Raw genomic sequence first — 12,131 nt, forward strand, 5'->3', positions numbered from 1 at the left:
GGGTCACGTAACTTTTATGTTAGCATAATAAGGATATTAAGAGTAAAAAAACTGAATTCCAAACAAAAGCAATTTTATTGATTTATTCTCAATATTTTAATAATTCATAAAATCATCTCTAATTTAAATGCCAAATCTGGCTTTTTTTTGGTTCTACAGAATATTAATAATAATTAGTAGTTTTACATTCGTATACAAATTTGAGCTTTGTAATTGATCAAGGGCCTTATCATGACATGTGATATTTCGCAAAGTCATAAATATAGTTTCACGATGTCACTCAGTCTCTGACAGGCTTGCTATTCAAGAGGTTAGGTCTACATTGTATTACGTCGATTTTTTGATGTATTACACATTTTGATAAGTCTCCTAGGCCAGTAGTAACCATGAAATCTAATACAAACGCATTTTATATCAGTAGTGTATTAGACTTACATAAATTTTTTTTACATTAGAACTAGTAGTTCAAAGAAAGTTAACACATAACCAAATCCAATTACCTAACTGATTTTTGTTATTATTACTTATAATAGTTTAACTTCTACCGGTACTCATAGTAGTTTTATTAGTGAAAGTATTGTATTAACTTACATATATGCAAAGTTTACGAACTCTCATACGTATGTAGAGTAAATACCCTGTATAAGGCTCTTGGAGAATGCATCAAAATGTAAGTGAATAACAACTTTTATCTTCCACTATATACGTAAAACTTTTTAGATTTTGAAAAATGGAATTTATAATTATCTACAAATAATATATCTTTAAAACTACTTTAGTAATTCTGTGTTGTATTAAAATTATTCAAAATGAAAATAACGTTCAATTCGAATATTAAATTAAAAGAATCGGCATACTATACTACAGCACCTTGGTAGTTTCAACGTTTTATATGCATATAAAATATTACAAAATTTTATGAGATATAAAGGATAAAAATATGGAGAAAATTACATATTTTTTATTATTGAATTATGCTACTATTTTTACAGTATTACTAACGTTTTGGTGATACATTTAAAAATTAAAAGTAAAGAAGCAAACCATCAGCATTTTTAGACAATTGTCCCTATTATAAAACGCATGCTTACACACCTGAAAAAAATTTTAATTATGTAAACAAAAAATTGTACAGATAATGACGAAAGTAAACAAACGTATATTGGTTTTAAGATTATTAACAATTTTTAACTGTTACAAATTATTTTAACTATCTCACACTTTATTATATACTTATATGTTTGTGTATGTAGTACACTCCATACATTGAAAACAAAAAATATATTAAAATTTACATTTAATATTTCCATTTGTCAGTGATGTTAGGTTTATTACTATTCAACAATATTTTTTATGTATTTTATTAGGCATATATTTTAGTATTAAAAACAGCCCATCATTGTTATCCTTTGTTTAAAAAAAGACAAAATAAGAGGCGAGCAAGTATTGGCGATTAGAAATCCAACTGTTTTTTAGTGTCATTGATAAATAAAATGTGCTTTTAGGCAATAAAATATTAGTGATCCGTAACTTAAATGCTTTTTAGTATAAATAATAAATAAAATATGCTCTTAGGCGATCAAAAATTAGCGATATAAGACCTTAACAAATTTTAGCATCATTAGTAAATTAATTGTTCTTCCAGGCAAGCAAGTATTGGTAGTTACGTACTCAGCTGTGTTTCTGTATAGTTAATTGACAATCATATCCTTGGCAAGCAAGCATCAGCAATCAGCAACCTTATTGTTTTTAGTATCAATTATTATGTAAATGTGCTCTTAGGTTAACAAGCATTAGCATTTGGCAATCCACCTGCTTTTTAGTATTATTCCATTGTAAAATGTGCCTTTAGGTGAATAAGCAATGGCGATATGAAATCTAACTAATAATAAATACCATTTGGTTATTTATCGTACCCTCAGGTAAGAGATTATTGAAAAGAAGCAACCCAGCTATGTTTCAGTATAGTTAATGAATAAATAATATTCACGAAAGAAAGAGCATTAGTGATTAGCATCTTATCGATTTTTTGCTTTATTTTATGATAATACGTACCTTTAGGACAACAAGCATTGGTTATTTGCAACTACACTGTTTTTAAGTATTATTCATTATTCCAAAGTGTCATCAAACGAACAAGCATCGGTGATCAGTGAATCTAATTTTTTTCAGTGTTAATTATTAAATACATGTGCCTTCATAAAAGAAAGCATTGACTATTTTGAATCCTACTGCGTTTTAGTATTTTTTATAATTATATCTGCCCTAAAGCAAGCAAGCATCAACAAATTAGAATTCAAAACTCTGTTTCAATATAGTTAATTGACTGATTGTCTTCTCGGATCACCAAGCATTGGCAATAAGCAACTAAACTGATTTTAAAAACTGTTTAATAATCAAAAGTGCCCCTAGACAAACAAGCATTGGTAAACACGAATTTAAACTGATTTCAAGTATTGTTCATTATTTAAATGTGCCTTCAGGGAAGCAAGCTTCGTCAATGAGCAATTCAACTGTGTTTTAGTGTTATTTATTAGTAAAATATATCCTTCGGCAAGCAAGCATTGTTAATAAGAAGTCTAAAAGATTTTTGGTATTGTTACATCCCGAGTTGATGCGGATTATATTATTACTAAAAACTATCCGTCCGTTAAAATTCAGATAAGACGTATTGTGAATATAAAGCAAGCTCATGTGACAAGAGGAGCTCGTACGTCGTTTATGTGTGCGCGTGTGTGTATTAGCTTTAAGGTGAATACTTCATAATATGCTGACATAGAATACGGCCAGCCTCATTGTAAAAATGCATGTATGTACGAATGAATAGTTACTTGCTCATGAATTGTTTGATTTTGATAATGTATACCAATTAAAAATTTGTAATTTACACATTACTTCACTATATTCAAAATTAATTATAACATCCTCAGAAGAATTAATTTCAAAATTGTAAGCTTACTGTCACAATTGAACTTGTATTTGGCGTTCTTATTTTGCTGATACGAGCTTTCATTATCACTGACCCAAAATCTCAATCGCACTTGTCAGAAAATGCGATTGTTACTGCTATATTGTTATTTCTTAATGTGTAAAATCATAACATGTAACATCATCGTGCAACTGTCAACGCAGTATGTAAGAATATTGCTCATTGGTTGATCTAATTCAACCAAAGGCCTCTTTTACTCGCTCTGATGCTATAAAAACGCACCATCAAGAGAAAAAATCGCTCTCTTTACATCTGTCACCTGTCCTCTAAAGTTTTAGTAAACTCTTGAATCTCGCGACTCGTGAGTACATTATACACGTAAGGCATAACGTGTTGGCTGAGGCAACTTGAGTGCGTATCGAGAACATCAATAGTGTCGAACGACGCTAAGGAGCGAGGTACAGCAAAGGAGGCCTGCTGAAAGTGATTCCGGCGATAGCAGAGGAAGCAGAAATCGCAACATCCTACTGGCCATGAACTCGTTCGTGTAGTTTGAGGAAACACTGACGGTTACAGCACGATGCATTAGGGAACTCTGACGCAGCAATAAAAAGAATCAGTGATAGATGTAAGTAAAATATCAGTAATAAAATTTACGCTGAATCTTGTTAATGTGACCTGATTAAATTGTATTTAAAAGAGCAAATTATTATTGAATTGTTTTAATGAAGAAATATATTAATTACCCATACTATTTAAATAAAGATTATTATTCAATACAAAAAAAGAACAAATAAATCTCAGGAGCTGAACTCTAAGAACCCCACGAATGACACTTAAATAAAACAGTTAAGACCAAACTCTGAACAAGTCTGGTCATAACAGTATTATTTGTTAATCTACTGTAACATTATGCAAGCAATAATTGGTGATCAGCAACCAAACTGAGTTTTATTATAGTTAGTTAACAAATCATATCCTTGGTTGAGCAAACATTGTTAATTGGTAACATAACTGATTTTCGTTTTGTTTGATAACAAAATGTGCTCTTAGAGAGACTAGCATTTGGTATAAGCAATCCAACTGTTTTTTAGTGCTTTTTATTAACAAAATACGCTTTTAGGTGAGCAAACATTGTCAATAAGAGAGACCTAATTAACTTTTAATATAATTTGTTATCTAGCTAAATGTGCCTTCAGGCAAACAAGATTTATGATGAGAAACGCTACAGTGTTTTACTATACTTAGTTGATGAATCATATCTTTGGGCGAGCAAGCATCGACAAGTAGCAACTCAATGGTTTTTAGCATTTTTTATAGCTTATTATAAGGCAAACAAGTAACTGAACTGTTTTTAAGTATTATTTATTATTAGAACGTCTCTTCAGGTGAGTAAGTATCGGTGATTAGCAATCCAAGTATTTTTTAGTATTATTTATGGAAAAACACGCTCTTAGGCCAGCAACGTAATTAACACTTTAACAGTTTTAGTACAGTTAATTGACATAAAACATTCTTGTGCAAGCAAACATCCATGGTTATAAATCTAACTGGCTTATATTATTAATTATTTGTAAAATATGTCCTAATGCAAGCAAATTTTGGTGATAAGCCACCTAATTGTGTTTTGGTATAGTTCATTGATAAAACATATCCTTCGTCAAGTAAGCATGAAAGATTAGCAACTTGAATGTTTTTAGTATAATTTACCAATAAAGTGTAACCTTAGGTAAACAAGCATTGACAATTAGGAATCCAAGCATCGGTGATTAGTAACAGGATTGTGTTCCAGTGCTGTTAATTAATGATTTATATCTACGAATGAGCAAAAAATGGCAAGACGTTGTCTAAAACCTCATAAGCTTAATTATTTCTTTTAGGGTGGAAAATACACGGTAAAAAGTACATTCAAGCATTAGCATATGCCCATCAAATCTTATTCCACTTTGGATTAAAAAATCATTTGTTAGACAATTTGCGAGGAAGATTCACATGGTAGGTCGTATTCTAAAAAATAATAAGAATTTTGCAATGTAAGATTGGCTGGATAAAACCGTCATTTATTTTCTTTTGTATACTGCAAGATACGTTTATACCATTTCCTATATTCGTGACTTTAGCATGGCAGATTTCTCTCTAGAAGTGAGATTTTATTGATTTGTAAGTATATCGAAAATAGTATTATTAAATTCTTTTATTCCTAAGAGCCTAAGAAGGTAAGTATATAGTAGAGAAATGTTTTGTGTTTCCATAGAAGTAGAAAAGTATTCCCTAATCCAACACAATATTTCTAAGTACTGATCATTACAATCACAAAAGTCCTCATGGGTTTTCAAATACAATTTACGCTGAAATTCCTGTACAGAAATCTGTTTTATATTGTATGGATTTCTAGTTCACATAAATATCTATTTAAAAAAAGTATTGAAAAATACGTGTGTTTTTTTTAATGATACCCCAAATTTTCATAAAATCATTAAATGTCTAAAACACTTATGTTGTATAGGCCAAAACGATTCTAAAGGACGTTGCCTACTTACATAAAATAATAACAGAATTTTGTCAAAATTAAAAATAGTCATATTCAGACGATTCTGAATCCACTCATATTTTTTTCAACGTGCGTTATAATATTAAATATTGAGAAATAATACTATGAAAAATCGTGTTTCACATGGGCTCTTATGGGATGGCTGACAAATCAGCATTAAAAACTATGATGGAAATAATAAATGTCAACAAAACTTACAGAACTAACAAAAAACTATTCAAGGAGTACTCTGTTAAAGTTTTAACCCATGTTATAATTTTTACAGATTGAAACATTAAAATCACTTAAAATATCACACATTAGTATTCTGCTCATACTGCTATGCTTATCCATTGTATTCAAGGTATCGGTGATGTAATTACTTACCAAAAAATATATATAACTAGGAAACGTCTTTAAAGACTTCATAAGGTATTCAGGCAGGTTAAAAGAATTCTCTAAGAGCTTCTAACTATGACCTCTGAAAATTCCCCGTAAGTTTATGTAAATTTATAAATACCACCAATTGAGCTGTGAAAATATTTTCAAAAAGTTCTTACAACTTAATGTTACATAGATTTGATAAAGTGGTTTCCACATTATCTTTTACATGCGGAAAAAAGTTTACACCTTATAATAGTTGTATGCCTTCGTAGCTATTGTCAAAATAATTTTTGAAAAAATCCCTATAACTTTTGATTTGCTGGCATCAAATTTAACAAATTTTTGGTAATTGATAAAGCTTTGTTTTAATAGTAAGTTGAGCCTATTTTCTCAGTCAAAAATTATTAGCTATTATTTTAACTATAAATTATAGCTGTATTTACAGCTATAATCAGCTACAATAATAGCTATAATTGACTAAAAAGTAGCTATAATCCTGTACAAATAACTATAAAAAGTAGCTGTTTACAGCCATAAATTTCTAGCGAATTCTAATTAACAGAATGTGTTCAATAACTTTTTTTTTTGTAAGGTATATCAGCCATATAAGATGATATTATCCGTATAATAACACTAAAGTGGGGGGTTCAAGTATTTTTAAACAATAAACGAAGAAACAAAAAAATGTTACTGTTAAAATTTTTTTCGTCATACCTCACTCACTTACCTGTAAGTAGCAAGACACGGCATGTAGGTATTTTCTTACAGGGCTGAAGGGATGAGGCGGATAGTTGGCACTCAAATGTATATAAATAGAAGACACCAATGTTTTAACATGCAGTTGTTATCTATATTTTCAAACAACTTAATACAATTACTATGCAAAGAATCACGCTGCTTAACTATCCGACCTTGCTTAATTCAATGCAGCCTTAGCCTTACTAGTGCAGGTCCGGCATGTGCTGATCGGCACTATGCTTACGCGGTAGGGACGGGAAGTAAGGAAGTGAGCCTACCATTTTTACCGATGCAAGGATGGCAATTGTTGCACTGGATGCGGGCACCAAGAGATCCGATGGGCATTTATCGACACTTAGATACACCAGTCTCTGGTAGCGCGTGTGTGTAATTAGTTGATGCAGTCCGGGACACGTCAACAGGTAGTTGTTGTTGCGTCTTCTGCTGCCGCTCGGTGCTGCACAATGTTATATATCTATTTACTCATGTGAGAAAACACACACCTACGAGATGTATTATTGCCTCAGAATACTCGTGACGATGGCAAGCAGACAAGAGCGAGAGTGCTCCTCCAGCCGGCTCAGCGATTCGTGCTGCCTTGGTGCCCTCACTACTTGTATGTGTTGGTACATACTTACACACACCAACTTTTGCACACGGTCGAGTGTTGGCTGTGCCGCACATAGTAGGGATTGGTGTAGGTGGATGGGCCTTAGATAAGGTAGGGTTAGTTATCACTGTACCGCCTCTCCTCTTGTCTGCTACTGCTGAACGTATACTTTTACCGTGACGTCAGTTTGCCACGTCACAATATACATATACCTTTATAGCTGTAGTAAACTGCTCGCAATCTGCTTGTAATATAAACTTAACGTGACAAATTAGCTGATTATTTTAACAGTGCATGCTTACAGGCATTTGCAACTTATCCACTACATTTCTTGACTAAAATTTAACTGTAAGAATAATTTTTTTTTATTCACTTGTAAATCAATTGATTCATTAATATTAATTTTTTATTTCTATTCAAAAAAGAGCTTTTCAAGCAAGTAAGCTCTCAAGCTTCTCAGTGTTAACTGACGGTAAAACAGATGACTACAATTTTAGCTTATAAATATTAATTTCATTTTCTTTTTCGAACAACTTACGTACTATACAGACATTGATACTAGGTCGAGTTTTTGTAAATATCTCTGAGAATGTTTATTATAGCTATCTCTCTGAACGAATTAATTATAGTTTTAGTGTATTAAATCAATTAAGTCATAGTGTATTAAGTTATTAACTAAGATTATACATTGAAATAAATTTTAAGATTATAATCTTCATTATAGTAGCTACATTCGGTAAAGTTTCATTATTTATAATTTTTAAAAACCTTTGTTACCGAACACTAAGTTACCTTGTTTTTATTTTAACTTATATTTACTCATTACAGCTATGCGGCTAGCTTATCACCATGCCTCTGCAACCAGAGATTAATTCTTCGTTTTTATTAATCAATTAAAAAATTGGAGTATGTTTGAAAATAACTTCCGTAAGAGTGTGAATTATCCTGCATGGCAGAACATTAAAAACAACTTGAAGTTAAATATGCTGCCAAAATTAACTTGCCTGTTTGTGTACAACGATAGACACAATTTCAAAGTTATTTTGGAGGAATTTTTTTATGTTGAAAAGGTAGGAAAAAAACGTAAAAAAGTAGATAATTATGTTACTCGTATTGGAGAACAAACCCCGTTTGATATTGGCAAGTTTTCTTTTAATTTTTCAATTTTAACGCATAAAGTTTTGGAAGTAAATGGAAAAAAAAGAAAAATGGATGGACCGACAAAATTTTTGAAAAAATTTGGAAATCTAATTCATTACCATGTGCTTACATTTTAAAAAATCAGTGCGTTCCATCAGATAATATATTGAAATTCAGTAGATTTTGCAATGAAAATGGGACTGGTTTCATAGGGAAAAGTAATAACCAAATCTTTGATGATGTGTTTGATGTAAAAATTGAAAGTTATGATACTTCAAACATACCTCACAGTAAAAAAAGTAAGTTGTAAGGAGAAAATCGCATTTTAGTACAAAAAACATTATTAGGTAAGACTACACTAGAATATCGCAAAGAAAATCTCTGTAAAATGTCATCAAATTTTGAGCCACCTAACTTAAATTCTACAATTGCTCTGTTAAAAGCAAGACAGCAAGCAATCGATTGAGAACTAGATTTTAAAAAATTCAAAAATGTTTCCATTACTAATCATGAGTTCCAAGAACGGTGATGCCATATTCAAAAAGTTACGCTATCTCCTCTTGTGATAGCTTATTGGACAAATGATTAAACTAAATTTTAGAATTCGACTTGTCTCTTAGCGAAACCTTTGTCTGTTGATTTCACAGGTAGTTTGGTTCTTAAAGATTCATTTTATCAAAATGTGATGGATAAAGTTGATTACGCGTATGAAATAATTATTGGTTTTGCGGAAAAAATAGTACCATTACTTCAAATTATAATGACGCAGCATCATATTGCATCTCTCAGAGACATTTTTGATACATGGATTGAAAGTGGAGCCAACATGACAAAAGAAATTTCATCGGCTGGATCTCCTACTTTTGTGAATGAAATTAATATGTCATTTAATAAATTAATATACAAAGCACACAATCTTGCATGTTTTGAAGAACTGACAGGAGTAGGAAACAATGAACATCCTCAGTGTTATTTCCGGCGTGACCTTGTTCATTTGGTATAGAATGTTGGAGTGTGGAAATGTTTTAATAACTGTGATCCTTATGTAGCTGATTTTTACAAAAGAATTGTAGAATATTTTTCTCAAGTAGAATCCCTTGATTCATTAGTTCAAATAGTTACATCAGCCATAATTGTATCTAAAAGTCCTCTTGACAATGAGGGATTTGAATGTCAAATGCATAAAAAAATTTTAACGGAGGTAATTGAATCATATATCATCGATTTGGAAAGTCTTACTAGTTTAAAACAATATATTGCCAAAGAAGAAACTAAAGAACCACATGAAAAAAAAAGTTTTAATTCAATTTATAAACAATTTATTTATCAAAACTTTTGCTACGTGTAGTGTTAAAGAAACAATATCTGCTGAGTCAAATTTTCATTTTTGCCCAGATTTTCCAGCTAACTTTCAGTCATTTTGTTATTATTTTCTTTAATGGACAAATTCAATGTCACCGCCAAACATCACAGGTACTTCGTCAATATCTAAAGCTAATTTTCGACAGACAGAAAGTAAAGTACCAAGGCCAATTCACATTCAAAAGTATATTTTAAAAGATTTTATAAAAATTAATGCACAAGTAATAAAGCGATGACAATAACACCAATAGAACATAATAGAAGTGGTGGATGTGTGATTAACGTAGCTGTGAATAATAAAAAATTCAAAAATCCTGCACTAGTTGCGCACAGTGAAATGGAATCTAAAAAAATTGACGATAAAAGTAGCTGCAAGACCGTTCAACTGAATTTAATTTAAAAAAACCGTTCGGATGTCAAGAAGGAAACAAATGATAAAATGAAAATACGTGAAATTAAAAAGTCAAGTTTGAAAGAAAAAATTGCAAAAAAAAATCAGATAACATGAAGATAAAATAGGGTATAGTGGGACACTTCTTTAAGCAAAAAATATTTATTTCTTATTTTTGAAGTTCCACCAATGCTAATTCACCTAAATTTTTTTTTAAATCAAAAGTATAGATCTTTACTTAAGGAAACAATATTTATCGATTGTGCTTATCATTACCCATTTAATTAAATAATTTTTCAAATAAGTCATTAAATCTGCAGTAGTGGGACATAGTCTTTGAGGATTACGGCAGTAGTAGGACACTGCATGTGGTGGTAGTGGGACAGTATATGACAATGTTATTTGCGTATGTAAGAAGACAATTCTTTATTTATAAGAGGTGAATTATCACTTTTGAGAGTATATAAATATTAAAAATAATAGATTAATAGGGATTTCTCTTGTACATATATTTTTTTTAACGGTATCACAAAATCCCTACTTACTATGTCCGTTAGTAATAAAGGAAAAAATATTGTCTAAGACAACACAAATTGAATAATATAATAATTAATAATACAAACTATGAAAATAATAATAGTGAACACAAGTTTAAAATAAATATTAGTTTTTAAGGTCTTAAAATTTTTCTTTTTTTCTTTTTATTTTGCTCTGCAATAAATGTACTTCACATCCACTTAATGCTTTTTCATTGTCTTCTTGTTTGGATAAACATTTTTTTATTTCCTGTACTATTGAGTCATTATTTGCATTCTGGTTTTCTTATTTAAAAATTTGTGTTTAATTTTAATTTTCAAGTTAATTTCTTTTTTTGTTCCTAAAAATTTTTTTACTCCCTTGAAACTTCTTGTTTAAATTTTTTTCGTACTCTTTATCGTTTTCATTTCTTCTTTTTCTTGTTTATTAACTGAAACCTACTGCTTTTTCAATGTTTTCTTTCTTTCTTTCTTTTTTTTTTTTTTTTTTTTCGAGTAATTTATCAAATTATTAACAACCGCCGCGGATCGGTTTTCCTTAGCGGCTTCCTTCTTCATCTTAAAATTAATACTGGTTACAGAAAATATATTTTTTAAAGGAGAATTATTCGATTTTTCTGTGGAGATTAATGAAAATATAATGTAAGTAACCTAATACCTGTATTTTTCTGTTGACAGTTTTCAGAGGTATTAATTTTGTTCAGTTTTTTTTCAAAATAGTATGATGAAAATTATTTATTGAAAATATATACGATTTTCTACAAAGTTGATTTTTTTACATTGGGAAGGATGGATTAATACAGACTGCATTGAGGTTAGGTTTAAGATTATGTCTATATATTTACCAGGTAACAATGCTCTCATTCACTTAACTACTAATCCTACAAATATATTTGAGTTTAATTTCGCTGTTAAAGATTAGACTGATGACACTCGCACGATTACTATAGTAAAAAGCATGAAAGCACAGTTGTTAAGAATAGAATTTGGTCTTGTCAAGTACGTGTTCCACTACTACTTAGTTTTAAAAAAAAGGATGCAGTAGTGGGACAGCAATGATAAGCCTCGTCCCACTTCTTCATGGTGTTAGCAGAAAATAAGGGTAAACTAGGACAGGCTATATTTTATGATGAAGTAATTATTTTAAAGATCTAATTAATAAAACATATTCTTGAGTGTCATGTTATTACGTATAAATAGTTTGAACGTAAGAAAAAAATCTTATTTTTGGTATATCATCTTGATAGTCAACTTTAGTGTCACATCTAAAATGGGCGAAATGCCTCGTTTAAGACGTGTGCATCAAAGAAGTGCTTGGACAGCTTGATAAAATATTTTTTTCATTCTCCCTTGAACGTTTACCACAAACAATTTTGGTAGTCTTATCTAGCTAAAAAATGAAGGAATATTTGGAAATTTTTTTTAAGGATATTTTTTGACAAACGAATTTACCAGTTATGATTTTCTCCTCCTGTCCCATTATACCCTCAAATTTCTGCGTTGTCCCACTG

General features: G+C 30.4%; 1 protein-coding gene across 1 annotated transcript in view; it reads left to right on the forward strand.

Annotated features, from left to right (window-relative positions):
• The first annotated feature begins 327 nt into the window (after positions 1-327).
• Positions 328-12,131, forward strand: part of LOC106645338 (uncharacterized) — a 208,915-nt gene continuing 197,111 nt past the window's right edge. Inside the window, exon 1 of the mRNA XM_089595029.1 lies at positions 328-670. The gene's annotated coding sequence lies outside the window, so the exon portion shown is untranslated. The remainder of the gene's footprint in view (positions 671-12,131) is intronic.

This window comes from Copidosoma floridanum, unplaced genomic scaffold (genome assembly GCF_036245765.1).
Source record: "Copidosoma floridanum isolate Cflo_tuat_1 unplaced genomic scaffold, Cflo_Japanese_pri ptg000024l, whole genome shotgun sequence".
Taxonomy (NCBI): Eukaryota; Metazoa; Arthropoda; class Insecta; order Hymenoptera; family Encyrtidae; genus Copidosoma; species Copidosoma floridanum.